Source organism: Pinus tabuliformis, chromosome 7 (genome assembly GCF_031772625.1).
Source record: "Pinus tabuliformis cultivar Carrire ecotype Pingquan chromosome 7, CPIR1, whole genome shotgun sequence".
In the NCBI taxonomy this organism is placed as follows: Eukaryota; Viridiplantae; Streptophyta; class Pinopsida; order Pinales; family Pinaceae; genus Pinus; species Pinus tabuliformis.
In genome coordinates this window covers 1,209,833,298-1,209,858,207 of record NC_142293.1, presented here as the reverse complement: position 1 = coordinate 1,209,858,207, position 24,910 = coordinate 1,209,833,298, and the positions used below count along the sequence as shown (strand labels likewise).

General features: G+C 36.4%; 1 pseudogene; it reads left to right on the top strand.

Annotated features, from left to right (window-relative positions):
- LOC149251756 (uncharacterized) overlaps positions 1–24,378 on the top strand; it is a 104,081-nt pseudogene extending 79,703 nt beyond the window's left edge.
- The last annotated feature ends 532 nt before the right edge of the window (positions 24,379–24,910 follow it).

Genomic DNA, 24,910 nt, shown 5'->3' with positions numbered 1-24,910 from the left:
TAAACAGACACAATGGGTCAAATGATTTCCTCTGGCTGAATGGTGGTATAACACTTCCTTCCATACAACAACAAAAATGACCCAATTTATGGCACTTTATGGATATCAGCCACCATCCATCACATCATATTTAAGAGAAAATTCTAAGGTTCAAACAGTGGAACATCACATCGAACATCAACAACAAGTCCTCCAACTCTTAAAGGATAACCTCGTGTTGGCAGAGAAAATAATGAAACAACAGGCAGATCAACATCGTAGTGAAAGAATTTTTGATGTAGGTGATTGGGTATTCCTACGGCTACAACCATATAAAAAAATGTCCCTCACGCAAGCTAAGAAGGATAATAAATTATCACCAAAGTATTATGGTCTGTACAAGGTGTTGCAAAAGATTGGTACTATGGCATACAAGTTGGAGCTTCTTGTAGCGTCTCGAGTGCACCCAGTTTTCCATGTTTCATGTTTAAAGGTTATAGGCGACAAGCTCCCAGTTCAAATAATATTGCCAGAACTTGACGAGGAAGGAAAAATTATATTGGAACCGGAAGCAGTCACATAAACAAGAACTCGATAGTTACGAAATCAATCAATTTGGGAGTATCTCATCAAGTGGAAGAACTTATCCGTTGAAGATTCCACATGGGAGGATGAGAATTTTATACAGAAGCATCCAGAACTACTCAAGCGTTGAGGACAACACTTTTTTTGAAGGAGAGGGGCATGTTAGGTCCCTATAATACTAGAGATTACCCCATTACTATTGTAGTTGTATCCCTTATTAATATTGTTGTTCCCCTATTGTCCCCATATTTTTATTACTGTGCCCCATAGAATCCCTCTATTGTTATTTTTGTGGCTTTATATTATTGTTGTTAGGTCGGCTGGGTTATATTGTGACTCCTTAGACTCCTATATAGAAAGGAGGTTTTGTCATTTGAATCATCCAAGAACTATTCATTTGTGTAATGTAAAGGAGGTTGCCCCCTCGAAGAGGCTAAATTCTAAGGCGTTGATCTCTCTTTTGTATCTTTTTGTGAGCTGGTTTCATAACGGAAGACAAAAAATAGTCTCTATCATTTCCTTCATAATACAAATTCCTGAACTACCACAAGTAGCATGATATCTTTTCTTTGGTTCATTTCATTTATAGAGAGCTACATCTGTGCATTCATAATTATAGAGGTATTAGTATTCCATTTTCAAGGGACTACATTCTAAGATTCCTATAGTTAATTTTACATATTGTACATATATGACTAACATTGATGTGCATAGCTACAAGTCTACCCTAATCATATTATGTAGTGCTCTTGAGAATTCAATATGAATGAAATCTTCAGCAACCATCATTGGCAGGCTAAATGGAACTAAGCTATTTCCTTGAAGTTGTGTACAATGTTCTTCAGCATCAACTTGCGCACAAATAATTATGAATGCGAGGCCATTGTAGTGGGTTTTTTGCGGGATATTAACAACAGTTTCAAGGGTCTTTCTTGGCATAACCTCCATCAAAACTTGCACATCATACTCCCATTTGTTATAATTGTCATTGTGAAATAATACACGATATGGTGGAGATGTATTCCTTGATTTTATGTTATTGTAGTGACAAAAAAATAGAAAGATATTTAGAAGATGCATAAAAGGAAGTGGAAATTCTAAAGACATCATATATATTTCATTGACAATGAAAATAAAATTCAAGTAATATTCTAGTCACATACACTCTACTAACCATGTCCTTTGGAGTAGATATATTTATTTGACAAAAGTTCTACATAAGAAAATACAATGAAACAAGAATCTATTCATAAGTCATCATTCTATTTACTATAGATCAAACTCTGATTCTCAACCAAGTGTAGTTTTCTGAATTGTTAGTGTCTCTATCAACACACTACCTTTTTCCCATGGTGAGGTTGATCTGATTGCATAAAACACCTAGGTCATGCATGTCCCTTTTGAATGCGATATTTTGTCACCTTTGAGACTTTGTAACATTGTTTTCTTGTGATTGTTCTCCTCACATTTCCCTCTTTGTACATGTAGTAGCTCACACATTCTTAATTTCTAATCTATCCATAAGGGAAAGATGATTTATGTTGATATTATTGTGGATGGGAAATAATTAATCTTGAAGATATCAAACTGGCCATCAATTTGACCCTACTTGAGATTACAAGCTCATGTTGTACATATCGAGAGGACAACTGTAGAATCATGGGCCTCTTTCCATTATTCCTCTTTCATTGTTATTTATTTCCAAGAACTTTTTTTTCATTTCTTGCTTTCCATTTATTTTTAGTTGGAGAACACTTTGTGCATACCAAGTGATTGAAGGACTAACCGGTAGTAAACTGTGGTTGAAATTTCAACCTTTGTGATGGACTAAGCTCTAGCTAGTGAAGAATAATATCCTCAAGGTTTTGATGCATGGGAGGAATTTGTTGGGGCTATAGTTTTCATTTTGAAGGCATTAGAAAAAGAGATATTTCTCTACCACATTTTAAACAAACCAAAAAGGGAAAGATATCCAATGATTTTTCCATTCTTTTCTTTTAGTTGCAGATCCTTCGATAATGATATCAACAGTTATTTATGTTTTTGGCTGATATGATGATAATCAATGAGATATTTCATGTATAGCTATTTTCGGGTTCTTACACACTAAGTTTTTTTATGTTATTATCATGTAAGTAGATATTTAATAAGGCCTCTAAAATAATAGGAGTTGATGGACAACTACAATTTTAACCATATGCATTAAATATTTATATCTATAAAGTTCTTATTTATTTATATGTGTCTTTATCCTTCATATTTAACTCTTTCATATTTAACCAGAAGAAAATTAGAGTTTGAGTTAGTAGGGCTTAATCAACTAAAGTGTGTAAACCGCCCCTCAAAGACTCTGTTACTAGTAAAATATATCATATGGAATTGCAGAATATATCGGTGAATTCCATCTTCTAGTTTTAAAATAACCTTTACTCCCTGTGATGTGGCTGGGATGGTGACTCTCCAACCATGGTGATAGCTACACCCATCAAGGTGTTGGAAATAATACTGAGAGGGGGGGTGAATCAGTATTATCAGATCAATCAAACTTTTTCAATTTCATGCTCAGAAACATATACGCTACTTCAATTAAGTGAACCCGCGTGTACACGCTACTGTGTCTAATGAAACTCGCGTATATCCAGAGATCTTATAATTCAGTTAGCTTAATCTTCAGTAAATGCATCAGATCATTATTAAGCATATTAACAGTAAACAGGTGCAGAATAACAGAACAGAACATCACACAAGAGCCACACACATGAACACCATGATATAAGGTGGAAACCCAATGTGGGTGAAAACCACCTGCTGCAATTCGTCTCTTTCTTCTTTAATAAGAAACTTCTTTTACAATGCACTGGTGCAGTCATTTACCAGCACGCAGGCTGCAACCTACAGAGGGCTACAACCCTCATAGCTCTTGTACTAGCCGATCCATTTACAAGTACGTAGGTACCAACCCTACAGAAGGCTACAACCTTCATAGCTCTTGTACTAGCCGATCCATTTACTAGTACGTAGGTGCCAACCCTACAGAAGGCTACAACCTTCACTCGTTTTCCAGCTGCTCCTGGAAGGGAGCTACAACCCCCTTGGCTCTTGTACTGGCTGATATGTTTACCAGTACGTAGGTGCCGGCCTACGATCTTCCCGGGACCACGTTTCATACATTTTCATACTGGATCCATGAAACAATCATCATTGTAGAACAACCTGCATCATCAAACACTGAAACACCCAATTCTGAATCACTGTAACCCTGTCAACAACAACCAGACAACATAACAACAACCAGATCCAACTTCATCTTCAAATATCATACTTCACATTGTATACGCTACTTGGATGAACCCAACCTGCGTGTATACGCGCTTTTACCAAAGCCAACCCGCGTACAGATCTGCAAATTCTAACTTATAACTTTGCAGCTATATCAGACATCAAAACATACCCAGATCATAATAATAAACATGCGTCAGTAGATCTGATCTATCCACAGGCAAACCATATGAAGATAATCATTCCAAGCCTTGAGATCTCGTTCCATCATTCATCATCCTCCACATGAGTGAAACCTTGGTTCAGATCACCAACCCATAACCAGCACTTGGATCTCACACTTCCTCAGATCTTCATCACTCACACACTCTTGCACCTTGCTTGCCTTCATTTGCCTAATGATCTTCTCCTTATATAGCCTTAGGCCCTTTACAATACCACGGTCCAAAACCATAGTAACACAATACCATCAACTTCAAAACTAGGGATCAACACGTCCGTCGAGACGCCATGGTCCAAAACCATAGGCACAACTTCCAAGGACTAACCGCCATGGACCAAAGGTACGTTTTCACATGTACGCGCTTTTACTGAAGCCAACCTGCGTGTACACGCGGATTCTCCTTGCTGAACCTGCGTATATCTCTTTCTTGTCCTGCTGTACTGAGATCTGTCCTCTGATCAAGTTGCCATCACCTGTACCAACCTCTGAGCACCTGTACCAACCTCTGAGTGAGTTGCCATCAAGGACAACACTTGAAACATAATGCCAACAATCTCCCCCTTTGGACTTGATGGCAACCACCACACCAAGTCACTCTCCCCCTTTGACATCAAGGGCAAAGGGCGTACCAAGATATGCTCTTCTTTGGTATACCTTCTACTGTCCATACTGCTGTCCATACTCCCCCTGAGTACATGCTGCAATCTCCAAATGTGCTCCCCCTTTGTGTATGCCAAAGTGTACCAATCTATCCATCCTGCTCTTGCTGAATTGTGTTGTTCATGCTCGCCTTGACTGTAGGTAAGATCTGCAAAAGATGTTCTTCAAGAAGAACAAAGACTTATACACCATAAAAGACCTTCCTATCACCAAAGACTCATACATACATCCATCACCCAACCTAGTGGGGATATACCAATATTGACTCATCTACCTAACCATGTGGAGATACATTAAGAGTTTACTCATGATAAGACATGAACATTACATCATTCATCCCAGGCATAGTGGGGAAACCAACATAGGCCGTTACATGACCTTGACATCATAAAAGAGATACATGACATAGAGATGAAATATCTAGACCAGGACTTATGAAGGCCACCAGCAGCATCACGATCTGTACCATAAGCATCAGCCTGCAATACCATTCCTTTGATCAAACAGCAAGATGTATCATAGACTTTATCAACAGCTTCTAACCATAATGTCAACAATGCATTATTTGAAGTATATGCTCCCCCTGAGCCTGTGCCATAAGTATCAAGACATTTCCAGACATCCTCAGCAGACTGTAACTGTTAACCAATAGAACATATACTGGACTGGATCATATCAGACCCCTTTTCTGAGTCTGTCCCCACTGCTTTTTCACAAACTGACATATACGCGACTTTGTAGTGTGAAACTCGCGTATATACGCGGATTTGCTTCATGAAACTTGCGTATTAGAATTAGAACACTGAAGTTCTATGCCTTCAGCTCCCCCTGAGTCTGTTATGTCTGTGCTGTGCTGAGTACCCTGTGCTGTGCCACATCTTTCTGGCTGAACTTCCTTCTTCTTCCATATCTTCAAGCATGTTGATGATTTCTTCTTATCATGAGCTTTGTTCCTGCAATCTCTTGCTTTATGTCCAAACTTGTTACATGCATAGCATCTTACATGTTTCATATTCCTCTTATAGCAATCAGCAGCTTTGTGGCCAAATATATTGCAAGAAAAGCAATATCCATTAAAGTACCTTGAATGTGATGATCTTTCTGCATGATGGTCTTGAAACCTTCTTTTTCTACATATGGCTGCAACATGTCCAAGATTATGACATGCATAACATTCAACATTATTCATGGGAGGAGTAAAAGATTTTCTTTGAGGAGTCTCTTTCCTTGATTGTTGATGAGGTTGACCTTTCATCTCCTTGTAGAGCCTTTCAGATTTTGCATGAGAGATTCTTGTCTTACTTTGTGAACCAGATTCACCTTCAATAGACTTATGAAAACCAAGACCAGTTTTGATAGCAGGGGACCTTTGACTACTAAGAATATCATCCAAGATCTTAGTACTATCTTGAAATCGTAATAGTTTATCCTTTTCTTCTAATTTACTTTTCAAGATATTTACCTCAACTTGATGTTGTTCTTCTTTGTCTAGACATTGCTTCTTCAAGGTCTCTTCAGCTTTCCTTCCTTCATCCAACTGATGCCTTAGTTTGAGGATCTCGTTTTCTTGCTCTTTATTCAGTGCTAGCAGCATTTGTCGAGTTCTGGAGGCACATTCCAACAGATCTTCTAATTTGATGATTTCTTCTTTGAGGGCATTCTCCTTTTTGCTAGGTAGATCTTGCTGATCTATGGTTTGATCTGATACTTCATTTGTTTGTCCATCTTCATTCTGAGGTGATTCAGGATCTGAATTCTTACTTCCACTCAACGGCAGGTTGTCATTGTTCCTTTGAGCTGTCTTCTTCTTCTGACGTGCTTTCTTCCCCATTGTTCTACGAATCTCCTTCAAGCGATCAAGCTTCTCTGAAGGACCTGCTCTGATACCAATTGTTGGAAATAATACTGACAGGGGGGTTGAATCAGTATTATTAAATCAATCAAACTTTTTCAATTTCATGCTCAGAAACATATACGCTACTTCAATTAAGTGAACCCGCGTGTACACGCTACTGTGTCTAATGAAACTCGCGTATATCCAGAGATCTTATAATTCAGTTAGCTTAATCTTCAGTAAATGCATCAGATCATTATTAAGCATATTAACAGTAAACAGGTGCAGAATAACAGAACAGAACATCACACAAGAGCCACACACATGAACACCATGATATAAGGTGGAAACCCAATGTGGGTGAAAACCACCTGCTGCAATTCGTCTCTTTCTTCTTTAATAAGAAACTTCTTTTACAATGCACTGGTGCAGTCATTTACCAGCACGCAGGCTGCAACCTGTAGAGGGCTACAACCCTCATAGCTCTTGTACTAGCCGATCCATTTACAAGTATGTAGGTACCAACCCTACAGAAGGCTACAACCTTCATAGCTCTTGTACTAGCCGATCCATTTACTAGTACGTAGGTGCCAACCCTACAGAAGGCTACAACCTTCACTCGTTTTCCAGCTACTCCTGGAAGGGAGCTACAACCCCCTTGGCTCTTGTACTGGCTGATATGTTTACCAGTACGTAGGTGCCGGCCTACGATCTTCCCGGGACCACGTTTCATACATTTTCATACTGGATCCATGAAACAATCATCATTGTAGAACAACCTGCATCATCAAACACTGAAACACCCAATTCTGAATCACTGTAACCCTGTCAACAACAACCAAACAACATAACAACAACCAGATCCAACTTCATCTTCAAATATCATACTTCACATTGTATACGCTACTTGGATGAACCCAACCTGTGTGTATACGCGCTTTTACCAAAGCCAACCCGCGTACAGATCTGCAAATTCTAACTTATAACTCTGCAGCTATATCAGACATCAAAACATACCCAGATCATAATAATAAACATGCGTCAGTAGATCTGATCTATCCACAGGAAAACCATATGAAGATAATCATTCCAAGCCTTGAGATCTCGTTCCATCATTCATCATCCTCCACATGAGTGAAACCTTGGTTCAGATCACCAACCCATAACCAGCACTTGGATCTCACACTTCCTCAGATCTTCATCACTCACACACTCTTGCACCTTGCTTGCCTTCATTTGCCTAATGATCTTCTCCTTATATAGCCTTAGGCCCTTTACAATACCACGGTCCAAAACCATAGTAACACAATACCATCAACTTCAAAACTAGGGATCAACACGTCCGTCGAGACGCCATGGTCCAAAACCATAGGCACAACTTCCAAGGACTAACCGCCATGGACCAAAGGTACGTTTTCACATGTACGCGCTTTTACTGAAGCCAACCTGCGTGTACACGCGGATTCTCCTTGCTGAACCTGCGTATATCTCTTTCTTGTCCTGCTGTACTGAGATCTGTCCTCTGATCAAGTTGCCATCACCTGTACCAACCTCTGAGCACCTGTACCAACCTCTGAGTGAGTTGCCATCAAGGACAACACTTGAAACATAATGCCAACACAAGGTTTATCCCTTAAGCCATCACATGTTCCTCAAATATTATGAGCTACTATATTCATGCACGTGAGCTCATGCACAGAACATGGTTTCAAGGTTTCTTCTAGAAGGATTTACATGCCTGCTGATGTGAAATTAGGAAAAGGCTTCTCAACTGATGCCCTACCTCCCAACAAGGTATTTTATTCATTCCACTAGGATGAGATATCGAGATATTGCTACTTCATCCCTATAAAGTCATGTCCCTTAGTAAGGGTGTTCAACTTCCCTTGGGGGTTTCGATATTTGTCTGTAGAATTTTCTATGATGTTACCAGTAAATGCTTGTGGTGGCTCACCAAACGAGATTACACTAATGTAATATTACGACATTGCTTTCTTTGCATTATTATTGAATATCATAATGGTTTTTTTTTAATATGATTACTATTTTTATTAGTTTTTTGGGTTGTACGGTTTCTTAGAGTCTCTCATCCTTAGAATGTGTGTAATATTTTATTGAGATAAACAAGAAACCACATATATGGGTTTCACAATAATTTGTTTGGCTAAGAGTCCTTTGTACAAGTTTTTTTCTCATTTAATTTTTTTGGTTGATAACTATTATTATTTTAAAGATAAAATCTATTCTAATTTCCTCCAATCTTTTTGTTTCTTTTATCTATCTCGAGCTTTAATGATTTATGGCTTGTTCTAATTCTTTGATGTTTTACTGGATAAGGCACTTCTATTGAATACTCTTTTTTTTTTTTTCTCAAAAGAAAAAAATAGAACATATCTTCATTAAAATTAGAAAATGTTTTACATTGACATGGATCTATTTCATATCAACATTCTAGGTTGCTGCCAGCGCTTATGTAGTACAAAATAGTACCAAATAATAGCACAAAACGCCCAATAGATATATAATAACAAACATAAGGAGCCGACACAGAGGCATAGCCACAAAAACAAGTTTTCTCTGGTACGCAGGGAGGCAGAAAAGAGGAGTAGGAAACAAAATTGCATTGGGTAGAGACAAAAAGGTTGTCAGGGAAGGAATCGATCATGTCCCAAATTTCCCTAACCACAAATCTTACCATATAATAGAAATTAAAAAGGCATGTTCCAAAGAGAGAGGGACAAGCCTCATTTGGAGAGAGCGTCAAAATCGATATTTTGTTATCGATAAACATGCTGAAAAGAGACATTAGAGATGGAGGCCTTTGAGTCCCAAATCTGCTTCATCCAATTACATTGAGTAGGGACCTCCAACACAATTATCCCTTGAATCCAATGAATCATAGATAGAGAATCCCCAATTATTGTGATCATCTCAATTTCGGGCCATGATACACATTGAAAGGCTCCCCATAATGCAATTATTTCAACCCTGCAGTTATCCCCAAAACCTCCAAACCAACAAAAATGATATTGAGAGGAGGGTTCGATCAGTAAAAAAACACCACAACCACATCAGCCACCTGAGGATGCCCCATAAAAGTAACAAATAGGGAAGATGACCCATACATAATATTCTATCAGAGCCTACCTTCGTTGAAAACCATACATAGTTTGGTGGCCAAGAGAACAATATTCAACCTACTGTTATAGAAAATGCCCCGTTCACCTATCTGAATGAACCTTGAGATTGTGTTTAAGTGAATGAGATGTATCTTTCTATTGGATACAACTCTAGACCATAGAAATTGTGAGATGAGAGCATTAATCTTGTGGATAATAGATTGGGGGATATGGAAAAGGTGCATCCAAAAAACTAGAATTCCTTGCAATACAACCTTAATCAAAATAACCCTTCTGCCAAGTGAGATCCATTTACGGTCCCAACAGGTCATATTTTTTTCAAATTTAGTTACAAGCCATGCCCAATCTTGGGTTTTATATTTGCATGGTTTTAGCAAGCATCCCAAGTACTTGAAGCCGACAGATATAAGACAGATTTTCACCCCAAATAATGAAGCATTCTCAAAAATTGCCTCCGTGTATGCTTCATCCAAAGTAATCTCATTCTTCTTTTGGTTGATGAACAAACCAGAATTTTTTCCAAATTTCTCAAAAATCTTGTGCAAGGACACCCATTCAGAATATCCCCCCCCCCCCACCCCCCCACGAATGTAGAGGACATCGTCCACAAACAAGATGTGAGACAATATGCAATTTCTAGAGATATTACAACCACAAATTGAGCCCACCTCCATCATGGATTTGATCCCTCTACTGAAAGCATCCATTACAAGGATAAAAAGCAGGGGTGACAACGCATAGTCTTGTCTAAGCCCTTAGTGTATCTTGAAGAATTGTGTGGGTTCACCATTGATAAGTACCACCATATATGTTTTAGAGATGTGGGATTTAATCCATTGGACATGTCTATGTGCAAACCCAACTTTGTATAAAATCATGATGAGAAACTCCCAATCCACACAACCATATGCTCGATTGAGATCAATTTTCATAAGGCATGATTTTAAATTTTTGGTATTGATAGTGTATGCACTCTTGGACTATGGCTACATCATCCTGTATTATCCTATTAGACAAAAAGCAAAATTTCTCTAACGTAATGTGTGGAGATAATATCTTTTTGATTATGTTAGAAAGGAGCTTGGACATCATTTTATAAACCAAAATACATAAGGATATGGGTATATAGTCTGCAAAAGAAAGAGATTTTTCTTTATTAGGAATTAATGTGAGAAAACTGGTGTTTATTACGCTTGGAAAATGCCCAAAAATTCTAGTAGCTTATGCCATGCTAACAAGCTCATGACCCATCAGTTCAAAGAAGAACATGAATAGATCAACAGGCCAGCCATTGGGCCCTGGATTCTTGTCCTTGGCCATTTCTTTAATTTTTTGTAGCAAATCCTCATCCAATATTGGAGCATCCATTAATGCAACACCCTCTTTATTGACCATTTGAGGAAAAAAATTGACAATCTCCAATTTTTCTGCCATATTACCACCTTCCATTTCCTTGAACTAATTTCTGAAATATCTAAGAGCCTCCTTTTTAAAATCTTTGATAGAGATGTGGATGTTCCCAACTTCGTCTTTTATAGCGCATATGGAGTTATGATGTTTCCTGTTTGATGCAACCCTGTGAAAACAATTTGTGTTCCTATCTGCACTTTTGATCCAAGACAACTAACTTTTCTGATTCCATTCCTCTTCCTGTAGCTTGATTATTTTTTCCTTCCTCATCACTAGATTTAAAATGGTCTTATGTTGATGCTCAGAAAATTAGCCTAAGGCAATTGGGTCAAATAATAGAGCAATTTCATTCTTAACAGATAGCAGTTCCCATATGATCTCATTTTTGTGATTGTATAACCAAGCTTTAACCTCTTTTCTTAGTCTCTTGAGTTTTAACCGAACCTGCAATAATGGATTTACAATGGTCAAAGAGATCATGGAGTTCCAAGAGTGATGTACCAACTCCTAGAAATCTGGGTCGCTTAACCATATAGGGTTGAATTTGAAAGGTGTTTTATGTTGCTCCAACTCATCATGCCATTCTAGAATTATGGCATCATGATCCGAAACATTTGAAAAGAGGGTCCAGGACTGTATTTTATTCATCTTATGATACCATATTGAATCCACTAAAAATATGTCAATCCTCTTTGCTATACCCTCCTCCCCAGTACACCCATTACACCAAGTAAGGCATAGAGGTACAAGAGCTATATATTTGAGTGCCTTTCATTCAAAGAGATCCTTAAAAGAAATCATGAGAGGATCCAAGACTACTCTATGACCCCAATACTCCCCAACACCAAAAGAGAAATTTATGTCCCCAACAATAATCATTGGATGGATGTCCAGGATCCCAATTGAATCCATTAATTACCAAAATGTTTTTCGCTTGTTGTAATGAGCATATATGCTCATGATACCGAATCTATGGACTGTTCTTAAACCGTAACTGGTCAATATAATACCTACATAGTACTGGAATGCATGGAAGGTGTAAACTGTTAGATCCCATATTGTAGTGAACCCACCAAAGTTCCTTGCATTTGAACTTATGGAACATCCACACCAAGAAGGACAAATTTTAAGTAGTGTCTCGAGGGCCTTCTCTTTAGATATCATTATTTCCTGCAGCAAGACTATGGATGGGTTTTTTGATTTTATACAGTGTTTCAGAGATCCGATTATTTGTGAAGATCCCAAACCTCTAATATTCAAGGACATAATCCTCATGGAGAAGAGTTTGAAGCAGGAAACAATGCTCTAAGGTCCCAGAGAGATGTGTTATCAAGTGATCAATTTGATACGTTGGAGGGGCATGGATCAAATGGTAGGTACAATGTCTCTTCCATAACTTCAGAGAATCATGAATTTAAATTTGCCTCAATCTCACCTCTAAGCATTAGTTTCTTATATTTGGTCGTTTTTTTCTTCCTTCAACTTGGATAAACTTTGTTCATTCCCCTACCATCTGATGAATCCGCATTTTGGAATAATTTTTTCTTAATTGATATAGGTTCTAGTCCAAGTGTAGGATTTTTAGCTAAATCCATTAATTCCACATCTACATAAATTGGTGATATATTTATTTCATGGTCTTTCATGTTGCAAATTAGAGATAGTAAAAAGAGTCTGCTGGACTTGTTTTCCAATTTTTCAATATCTTTGTCCTTCCTCTTTATGGGAGTACAATTTGGAAGGGTATAGGATTTTCCATCAGCCTGATTGGTTCTGTTACTAGTCTTTGTCTCCAAATATGCTTCAAGGGTTGCCCCTATACTTGGACCAAAATGATTCTCATCAGATGGGTTGAATTCCATTTTCGACTCCACCATAGTTTGAGGGGATCCACCTTGTGATCTTTTAGTATTTTGTCTAATAGGAAGCCTTTATTCCAGATTAACCCTATTTTTCATCCATCTTCTCCCTCCATAGTGGTTGTGATAGTTAGCCAAAAAATGCCTAGTTTTATGACATTCCAGGCACCTAAAGTGGATTCCCTAGTAATAAACTTGTTGATCGGTGGAGAATGTAGCCCACTCGATAGGTCCACCTCCACAAGAAACCATGTAGCATTTTTGTAGAGCAGACCCATACATCCTTTATCTACGTAATATAATTTTCTAGTTTTACTAGCAATTTCTCTGATCTTTCCCTTTATCCATAGTTCTATAGGGAGTCCACGTAATTTTCCCAAATTTTTTTTTCTCTTGGGGACCTACATCACAAGATCAAAACCTACTTTCCAATTCTATAGTACCAGAAAGCCACACCCTTTAACCCATGGCAATGCCACAATTTTAATTGCATCTTCCTCCTTTAGGAAATGAAACCCAAACCAGTCATTTTCCATTACACTAACCTTTGGTATGTATCCAAGAGGTGAAGACCAACTCTTTTGAATCCATTCTTTTATCTGAACCCTATTCATTTTGATAAGCTCCCATCATCCCGCTAACAACCTTTTCCTTAGTCTGCCCATGGCTTCTTAGTATAAATAAACCCCTAATACAATTTTTGTACCTCTTCCACAACTTTGATATGATTATTGCCTTTGTCGCTAATTTTTCTCTTTTCCATATGTTGATTATGTTTTGGAAACTCTGACCCAACCGGTACATTTTTGAAGCAAGGGATTTCCAACTCCAGTGTGATTCCAGTGGTAGGATTGACGTTTCATGGCCTGTTATCACCTGTTATGTCCAGGTCTCGAGTGTTCACCATCTTTTACTTCTTATTCCAACTTCTAAAGTCTGATTCATTCTTTGTTGCCATTGTAACCTCGATCAGTCTATCAATGTCCAAATCTAGATCATCGAAAGGCAACTGGCTCTCCATGCGGATAAATACATGCCAAACTTGTTCAACAACTATGTTTGTCAGTTTTGAAGGAAAAATGTTATCTGATTAGCGTTTTACATGGGGATATCCAATTAACTACACCAAAATATAGTAATCACCTACTATCAAAGAGAAATTAGACTAAAAAGTACACAAAATAGACCCTTTAGGACCGTCAATGTCAACCAAGTGGGAGGAAAAAAGTTGGGAGAATAATATTCACCAGCCAATTGGTATGATTGGTACTCGAGGTGGATTAAGACTAATATCTCACAGGCCCCTCGAAAATCCTAACATACTCCAATCAGGGACTTGGGATGTAATCATCTTATTATGATTGGTCGATTATGTATTATTCCCCACCAACATAAATCCTTAAATGCAGTCCATTTGGAAAGATATCACCTAATATAAATATTCCATAAAAAACCAACCCTCCAACTAACAATTGCATACCATCCTTGCTAATAATATGGTAGGATTTAGGAAAGTAGAGGAAAAAATGGGATTAAGATCCAACACAGATATTCTTTTATGTTTTATCTTGACGAGGTGCAAGGGAAAGTAGGAAGGCCAATCCAGACTTTAATATTGTCTTATTCTCCCAATTTGTGCATATCTGTATGCCATGTCAACAACAATTAAATATCTATTGATGGCGCCAAATTCAATGATCAGACTTAAAATACCTCTACTTCATGAGTTCAAATTTATATACCACGAACCACCCACTTAAATCTTGATAGAAGCCATCGAACCTACAACAATTTTGTTTCAAGCTTTAACAATTGTGGCCATAGTTTCAAAATAGCTTTTAGGGTTCAAATTATAGTGATTACTCCAGTGAGAATCCTCTAATAAAATATAACTAGAGAGAACTTTTTATTTAAGAACATAAATCCTATAGCCAACAACACCAAATGTTACACCACCAAAGACCTCATTTAAACCACTTATCTGCAATTCTATATTTGAAGTAACGAAACCTCGACTCTTCAACCTTCTCAATCTTGGGGTTTTCTTCCAAAAATGTTTTAATGTTTGGTATGTCGTATGCCTTAGTGATCTATGAATGATAAAACACACTGAGACCCTTTATGTTTTCCTTGTTAAACTATGCACTTTTGTATAGGCCTTAATAAGTTATTTGGAAACTGCCCACAATATCAAGCTTAATTCCACCAAAGGTCAGATTATATCTCCTATCAAAACCATCACCATTGCAAGACCCGAACCTACAATTTAATGACCTTTGTGACTAGATAACAACTTGGATTTTCCACTTATACAACTCGATTTTTCATAGATTTATATAAATCTCTAATCATGAGGTGTAAGATTAGAATACTGCCACAAACCAAAACCACCAACAAAATACATTCTAATATATCATTTCTATCCATTTGATCTTGGTTAATGGTGTACCTCATACCAAGAACTTCCATAAGAATACCATCCTTCGATTATTGCCTAGCACAGAGAAAGAAACCGTCCATCGAATTGAAACTTGACAAAGAGATTGCAGCGGTTAGGCTTTTAATTCCTCTTTTTATCCAATGACCTTGTAGGATTGTCCTTACTTACAGCTCAAAAAATAAAATGAAGTTTCTATATTTCGATTTCAGGCAAGTGCCAGAGAAAACTAGTATTCAATTCTCCACTTCTATTGAATACTCTATTATAGTTATCGATTGAATTTAAATTCAATATATAAATTGAATAAAATTATGATATGAATTAAATGAAGAAGGAAAAATATTATATGCTTCTGACCTTATTTTGGTTTCCTGTTATTAGATTTTAGTTCTGCAATCTTTATCAAGATTTAAATTATGGATTTTCTGAAATTGTTATTTCTAATGAAAAAGTTGGGACTGAACACCCTATAATACTCCCAGGACAACCAAATTGTGCAATATTAACGTCAAATACCAGTGAATCCATTAACCTAACATCAATTTTCTGGATTTCGAGCCAAAAATATTGATTTCCATTCCATCTTGATTAACCTAAAAAGGACCAAGTCATAACATGTTCAGACAAGGGAAAACTAAATTTAACTCTTTTAACATATGATTCTTCTTAATTTTTCCATTTCTTCAGACTATATGATCTCTTTGAAAATTAAGGAAATTAATGTGACCCTTGGGTGCCACATTTCACAAGATTATTTGGAAAAAATTGGATTATGTCTAATCTCAAGTAGTGACTAATTTAATGGCACAATTAATTGGCGTCGTGGATTTTTCTTGGGTAAGACTTGTTAAAAAATGAGATTAGTTTTTAATTTTTATAATGAAAAATGTAATGATGTTTTTTGTGTCAACATTTAAATTGGCATATTTTTGGGTCAATTTTTGAAGTGAAAAAAGTTATTTATACCTGGTTTTGTTGATATTTGAAATTATACCTAATTTTGACTATCCTTGCTTAACATAATGGTGAATTTGTTCACTAGTAAACTATTTTTAAATTTATTTTCCCTTAAATTTTAACACAAACATGAACATGGTGACCTAGATGTTACCACTATTTTAGAATAATAATTTCACTCCTATTTTCAGTTTTGGTTTATCAATGAAGATTGCAAGCCAAAATACAAGATTTTCTTATTTGTGGTTTGCTTACAACCATAGTATATATTTAGTAGCATTATAGGAGGGTCTCATCACCTGCTTCAATCAAGGTTGTGCTTCTCAAAATGGTCAACATTTGATTAAAATGATGCTTCTATAAACTAAGCTATAGAAAATGGAATCTCCTCTTGGAAGTAAGTGCAGGAATAAAAACTAATATTTATCCCCTGGTGGGATGGGAGTGTTGTGAATTTTTCTATTGCATAGGAAGCCTTGTTCACTTGCATAATTTAATTGGCTAGGGAAATATAAATCTTAGTTTGAGGTTCCTAAAACTCTAGCTAAGTGTTTGTTTTCATTGAAAGTAAACTTCATAAGCCTAATTAGAGTAAATCATGACAGTTCATTTATACTCAAAGTTAAATATGCAAGTTGTGAAAATAAAGAATCACCCTCACCCTTAAAGATGATAGCATGTATCTTGCCTTATGATGAGCACCAATATTATAGCAAGGATGATGCGACTCCCGGGGCTACCAACTTTACTTCATCAACCCGGGGTTCATACAAACTTGGAGGTGACAGTGTTGTATACACAAATAGATGTAATGGGTCCACTCTTTGTCACTGATGAGCTGGGGCGATAGACCACTGGGGTTTCTCAAACCAACCTTCTATTGATTAGAAGAAGTCTTATTACCAAATTAGAGAGGATATTTCTACCCTAGAAACAACCCCGAAAAGTGATGAGCACCAGTGTTGCAGCAAGGATGTTGCAACTCCTAGGGCTACCAAATTTACTTCACGAAACCAGGGTTCGTACAAACTTCGATGTGATAGTGTTGTATTCACAAATAAACGTAATGGGTCCACTCTTTGTCACTGCTGAGCTGGGGCAATAGACCACTAGGGTTTCTCAAACCAACCTTCTATTGATTAGAAGAAGTCTAGTTACCAAATTCGAGAGGAGAATTTTACCCTAATTGAGCAAATTGAAATGCTACTTACTACAGTAATGAAAGACTGAAAGAAATTCCTACAAAACAACATAACCCATCTAGATATTTGTTAACATACCTTGCTTGCAAAAGAACTCTAATTTAACACATGTGAAGTCTTAACTAGTCTAAGCATGAATTATGATCTAAACAAGCACTTTAAATGTTGTGTGAATGAATAAATATAAAGACCATTTTTATCTTTATCTTTTTGTAAAAATGTAAATGCTAATCCTTCTTGGTTGCATGGCAGGTGAGAAATGTGTGGAGGGAGATGGATGCAATGGTTCATATGGATTGGAAGGAAAGTAGGGGTCTACTCCTAGCTTTAGTGATGCTTTTTTCACAATTCGTGCTCAAAACAGGACACTACAGGTTTTGCTATAGGATGTCTACAGGATGTCCTAGTTCACCTACATGGTCCCCTGTTTTCCTATAGGAATAGGATGAAAGCATAGGGAGTGGTTTGAAAGGTGGGATGGAGCTTGGAAAAGGTGAGTGAGGAGGTAATAAGGCAATGGAGTGGTAGGCAGTCACTCAGAACTCAAACCAAAGCTTTACGATTGTTGGACTTGCTCAATAAGTATGGTAAGATTTCCTTGTAAAACAATAATTTGAATTGAGACCTTAGAAGCTTTTGGCGATCATGGTTGGATATGATTTGGCTAAGGCTGATGATATGAGGTCTTCTTCCAATGTAGAAACTCCTACAACATATACAACATTGTTAGCATTAATCCATAAATTCATCTCAATACAAGAAGGGTTTACTTAAATAGAAGACAATAGAATTTCCATCATTCATTTGCCAAGTTCATGCATGGGAATGCTTGAAACCATTATGAAAGCAACATGAAATCAATGCAAGACCTAAGATATCATAAATTTCAATTGCAAAATATGTTCTAAAACTGAAAGATGGTGACCTAATTAGCAGAAAAACCCTAAATTTCATAAGAACCCAGAATTCTGTCTTTCTTGGGTTGAATGGGAAATGTTCCTCAAGCTGTTGTCCCTAGAAGGGAGAAATGAAGTAATATCCACTTGTTGTCAATTTTTTTTGAATATTTTCTTATCTCTGTAATGCTATTGTTAGAACTGTCCACAAATGGAAGCAAACTAATAAAACATATAAGTACTTGCAAATTAATAACACATAAATCAGTGTAGCAACTAACTATGAGTACACGCCTAAACATACATTTACAACAAGAGGAACCTCTTATTCTAGGGTTGGTCCCTAACCCAAGAGCTTCAACCCTGTAATTCAACTCAAGGCTAGATCAAAGGAATTCTACTCATTTTCATTAACATATCAAAAATGCATAAAAGTGTTTGGTCACAATCCTTCAACTCGAAAACTTCTCAGCTATCTTGCACAAAAAAATCTAAATCCTAATGAGGCTCTACTCATATTTATTTATAAAACTAAAGTTTCCAACAACTTCCTTAGATTTAGGGAGGCTTGGCTCTCAATATTGAGATTAACTGGTTCTTAACTGTCACTGGCTTGGTTGCCAATGATCCTCATGACTCGGCTTCTTGCAACTCTGAGCTAGTGTGATTTGATTGAGGGATCTTCGAGTGTGTGAGGATTTAAGGAGGGATATCCTATCTCCTATAATCTCTCTTTCTTGTCTCATTCGAGTTCCTTCACCCTAATTAGCCACAATTTTCTCCCAAAACCTGTAATCAATGCACATCAGACCACTAGACATGACATCTTACTTTTACTCATCTCATTAAGCAAAATATAATTAAAAACATGTAAATAATTATGAGAAGAGTTGATTTTAGTAATCTGGAGGTGCATTAAGGTCCATATATTTTACCCATTGATGAGCCGCATCACCTTAATGATTCCCGAACCAATTTTTATGTCTTTCCAACAAAACTAGATGAAATCAGATGCAATATTATGTGCATTATTGAAAATGATTTGATTAGGTTATTTGAACATGACAATTTAATGCATTTAAACAATTACCCTTCATTACTATGTTGAGTTAGTCATGTGAAGTTTTATCTCATGTACACAATTTAAAGGAAAATAGCTTGTATGATGATAGGAGTATTAAGAGGAAGTTGATCAGTTGTTGAAAAAGATAAAAAATGAAATGCAGGAAACCATGCACTTATGGGGGTTGTCCCCTAGAACTATGAACAATCCAACACAACTCACATTTGGTTCAGACACTATTCAGAATGACTTATTTGCATCTCAAGATAAGAAAAATAAAAGGGACTTCTTGGATCAAAACAATAATGAAATGGTTAAATGTAGTCGTTTCTCGAAGGGAGATGATAGTGAAGCTGGGCAGCTTAAGTGGCAATGTTGTTCAAGGCAAACATAAATTATGAACATAACAGACATGGAAGGAAGTATTTTTAGTTCAGCAAGTGTTGAGTAGCTTGTACATCTTATGTGGTAGGAGAGTCATGTTAACATAAAGAAGGAAAAATATTTGGTCTTGCATCTTATTATGCTTGTAGGAATGGTTACTACTATTGATAACAGGGATTGTCTCAAGTCAATTTTTGTTGTTGGGATGTATGTATATTTTAGATGGATGGCTTGAAGAACTGCAGAGAGGGAAATCTAGGTATAGTGGTAGTTTGAAGGAAGCTCAGAAAGCCTACGAATATTTTCCTTTTGTGTTATTAGAGGCCCTTGTTAAATTACATGTGGATCTTGAAGTTCTCAAGACATGTAATGTTGGAAAGTTTGTGAATCAGTCGTGCACCCATAGGAACTTAGAGATTCAAAATAAAGTAAGGTATTTTGTTGATGCATGGAAGAAACGTGTTGATTAGCGCATGAAGAATAGAGATTCAAAATATTTTCTAAGACATGCTTCTGAAATTACGTCAAAAGGCTTGGTTCCATTGATTCATGCTTCGAAAGCATTTTCAAATAGGATATGCCAACAGGATATAGAAAATCAATTTCAGTTTCTCTTGGGTATACTAAGGTGTCATTATCACTCTTCCCAACAAATAGTTCCAAGGAGTCCCATTATCATATGTCAAGTTTTAGTGGCACCGCTTATCTTACAGTGCTTGCAAGTAAGGAAGAGAAAAGTAACAACTCTAGTCAATTACATAATAACAGTCAAACGTGTTTGAGCAGGCATGCAAAAGTTTCTAGTCCAGTTCAAAAAGAAGATACTCAAAGTTTTGTGGTATGCTTAGTTAGTAATAAGTCATCTTTTATAGTTCACCATGTAATATTTCAATCAAAAGTGTCTAAATTTTACTTCTATCAGGGAGCCACAAAGAATCCATGGTTGGGAGAACATAGTTATGTAGTAGAAATACATTAGGTGAGAAAGACTCACACTCTAGAAAATTATCTAACAAGGGAACAAATATTGCTTGGGGGATAACATTCAGAGGTTGATACTTGATAGTAATACATCCTAACCCATTGTGAAGCCCTACTAGAAGTGTAAATTGTGGATCGAATGAAAATAAAACAATTCCTGGGAACCATAGGCTTTCTCCTAAAAATAAATAATAAAAAAAATGTGGAATATGGGAAGATAAAATAATGGAATATTATTTTTTATGGTAGTTCCTCTCTAGAGGTTAATACAGAGGCTTGCTAGGGAAATAAAACCAAATTCATAAGTGTTATACCTATTGAGGAGTGCATAATTATTGGTGAAGATAATGAAAAATGTTGGAAATGTGCAATACAACTCAGATTTTATTTTCAAACCTTGGTGAAAAGGAAGAGCGAAAGGAAGACATGACAGAGGGGGCCATTGAGATAGAAAGAAGAAAATGTTGTGAACCTAGTGAGAACTTAGAAGGTGCCAGTGAAGGATTCTCTATCCATTCTCAAGCAACAATAGTAAGCATCGATGAATGTGGGATGAATTTTCTGGCAAACATAGTTGTGATTGAAATCTCAAAAGATGAGAATGCAAATGTCGTAGGCAATTTTGTAACCAAATTCATGAGAACATGAGATAATTTAGGCCAGGATGGTTTATTAGGTTATGACTCCAAACTCAATTCACCTCAGAGTGATGATGTAGTAGGTCAAAATGTGTTGAATATGAAGAAAGACAAGAATGATCGCTATTCCACGGATCATCAAGATGCTTCTAGAACTAACTTGGATACATTTCAAAATGAGGAGTTTACCGAGGATGCTTTGAATTCCTCTATGAGGGCTTTGGAAACTAGAAATGTTGCTATGGTAGAGGCTAGTATAAAGGGCCTTATTGAAGACAAAATACAAGAGAACTCATGTTCAAACAGGGGTGGGGAAAAACCAAGGGATAAGTTATGTTATGATTTTGAAGAACTGCACATTAGAGGAAAATATGGATTTGCTTTAGACTGTGAGAAACAATCTGAAAGAGAGAGAAGAGACAAACAAGAGGGACTTTGTGGACACTAAATATAGGATGTAGTTAATTTATAATAAGAAAAGGGACGGGACATTAGTGTATAAGGAGACAACCAAGGAAGTAGTGAACACTACTTGGAAAAGGAAAAAGAGTTTGGAAATGAAAACCAATAAAATCCAAGTGAAGGATATGTTCCATGCGCAGGGGTTTCTAATTCTGATATTAGGGAGCCAAATATTGTCATGCAAGTATTTTTGACAAAGATTTTGTGCAAATTTCAGGTCAACTGGCAACAAGGTTGGAAAAAGAAGAGGGCCATGACAAGAAGTATGTCTATAATAATTTTTCTGATAAATATGTAGAGGATATAAGTTTGTATTATGAACAAAATAAAAGTACTGATGTGTTTGATGCCTGGGAACATCATTCTACCTATGGAATTTAACATGAAGACCAAGGGAAGGGTGAACACAAAGGTAATTATCATCTTCCTATTTCCAAGAGCATCACATATTAGGATGATATTCAGGAAACTATGATCGGAAAAAGAGAGTGCATAGAACCAAAGCAGACTGTGACATCTGGAGAAGTAACAAATCAACAAATCGGTGTGATTACTAGTTCTAACAAGAAAAACATTACTACAGAGATGGGATCTTGTATCATTCTTGATATTTTTGACATTGAAAGGAAAGTTCAAATCAAACATAATGAGATTTCAGAGGTATCTTCTAATATTGGTTACGAAGGTCCACAAAGCATTACATTTGTATCTTCAACATTTGTAGAAAATCAAGAATTTTGTTTGAAAATAGAAGCAATACAGAGTGCATGATCATATGAATGTCATTCTTTTGAACAAATTATGGAAACGACCATCCCTCCAAAAAATTATGATGGAATCAATGATTCAACATAAATAATTTCTTTCGACCTAAATGAATCTATTGAACTGGATGAAGCATGTTAATATGACACAACACTATCCACATCGACATATTTTTAATTAACTGTTCCTTGCACAAGTGGTTCTGTTCCACTTAATGTATCATTGACTAGCTTAGCAACACCAATTGTAGTGGTTTCTAGGTCAAAGGGACATTTCATTCCCCCAATAAATCCAATGCAAATCATAGGAGAACTAGGTTGGAAGGGATTTAGGGAAACAAGTGTTTTTCAATTAGCAGAACCTAGAGAAATAATTGCTCTGCAACATCCTGTCTCCAAAATACAGTTTCATATTCTGATGCATTTATTTCAATTTGAAAATGAAATAGAGCTTCATTATATATTTATATTAATGTGAGTTATGAGAAAACATCTGAATATGGGGTGATAATAGTGCATTTATCTTCTCAAATATGTAAACCATCAACAAGCTTTGGATGCAGAGATATGAGAGTAAAATATTTTATATCTTGAATCACTAAACATTTTTCTCCTACCAGGCCTTGTAGTATTGTGAAGTCTTATTTAGAATTGTATCACATTGATGATAATGGGGAGAATGAACTAATCAAAATGCCTCTTGGTACTAGTGCTGAAAATTTTGGATTGACTTTGAAGACTGACACTAGTGCATTGTTCATTGGAGATTCATGTGTTCTGAGAGATTTTGACTTGAATTATGGGCCCACTTTTGATGATGGTGGAGATGAGTTGTTGCCTCAAAATTTAGATCATCTTCCCATCTTGTAGCTAACCTGATAATGAAGGGCGAGCTATTCAATTCATCATCTAGTTTTTCTGTTGGAGATGCCTTTCAGTCATTTACAATACCTTTTCATTTTAATAACATGACAAATCATCAAGTTATCACTATAGTTACATCTTCATCTCAGTCTAATTAGAGTTCATTACAACCTACTTTGTGCAGTGGTGATATATATAAAGGGCATACATCATTCTCTTCAAGTCGTATTATTTCCTTTTCAAATGTTGCTAGTAAATCATACCCATTTACTGGATTTCGTTTTGGGTCAAGTTTTCATATTAACTCAGCTTCTTTTTCTTGTGACTCACCTTCCTATCCAGAATCATTAATACCAGGATGTTTTCCTACTGTTTCCTCTCACGTAGTCCCTACAAGGCCACTCTCATCACCAAATGTGAAGCCATACTTAATAAGCCCCATGGTGGCATCTAGGATAGCGAGAAGTAGCACATGCACATGGCCTACACCAAATATTGATGATTTAAATACACGTCCTAAAATGCGTGACATCTCTTACAAGGAAGAGAGGTTAGTCACTAGGGAAACTTCAGTGAATTGCCTTGTTTATTTGAAGTAGATGAAAGAATTATGTCATGGATCAACTTCGCATATATCTTCAAATAGAAAAGAACCTCAAGAAGGTTCAGATGTGCATGGATCTGGATATATGCCATCTATTTGGCAATACAATTATTTTTGGCTTATGAGGTATTACATGAAATCAAATGTCAATTGATTTCTCAGACAATAATTTTTTTGTAAATAATGTTCTTGCAAGCTATCAACTTCACTACCATCCACATAATTGACTGATCATTTCCTTTAATAAATCTATTCATTTCCTTCATAATTCTCAGATATTTTCTAGCAAGGATTGTAATTACTAATATCCTTATAATTTTTAATGTCTCTTCTTTGAGGTATGGACATGTTGGTAATTCTTGCTCATGTAATTCCTTTAAAATAACCTATGAAGTTTTTTTGGTTGTTCTAACTTTCTCTATCTGTTTTTCTTGTTTCTTTTTCCTTCTAAAACTCATAATTGTCTTAAAATTGGCTTTCTTAGGATGGTTCCAATTATCTTAGAACCATCCTCCCACATCTACCCAAACAAATGACCAGCCAGGGTAAATGTGTGGTGAGAGGCCACTATGATATGATTCGACCTCCTAAGTCACGTTAAGGAATTGGAACTGATGGAAAAACAATGTACATACATTAATTATTAGCCGCAAGACCCTCATTAATCAATCCTATACTTTAGGAAG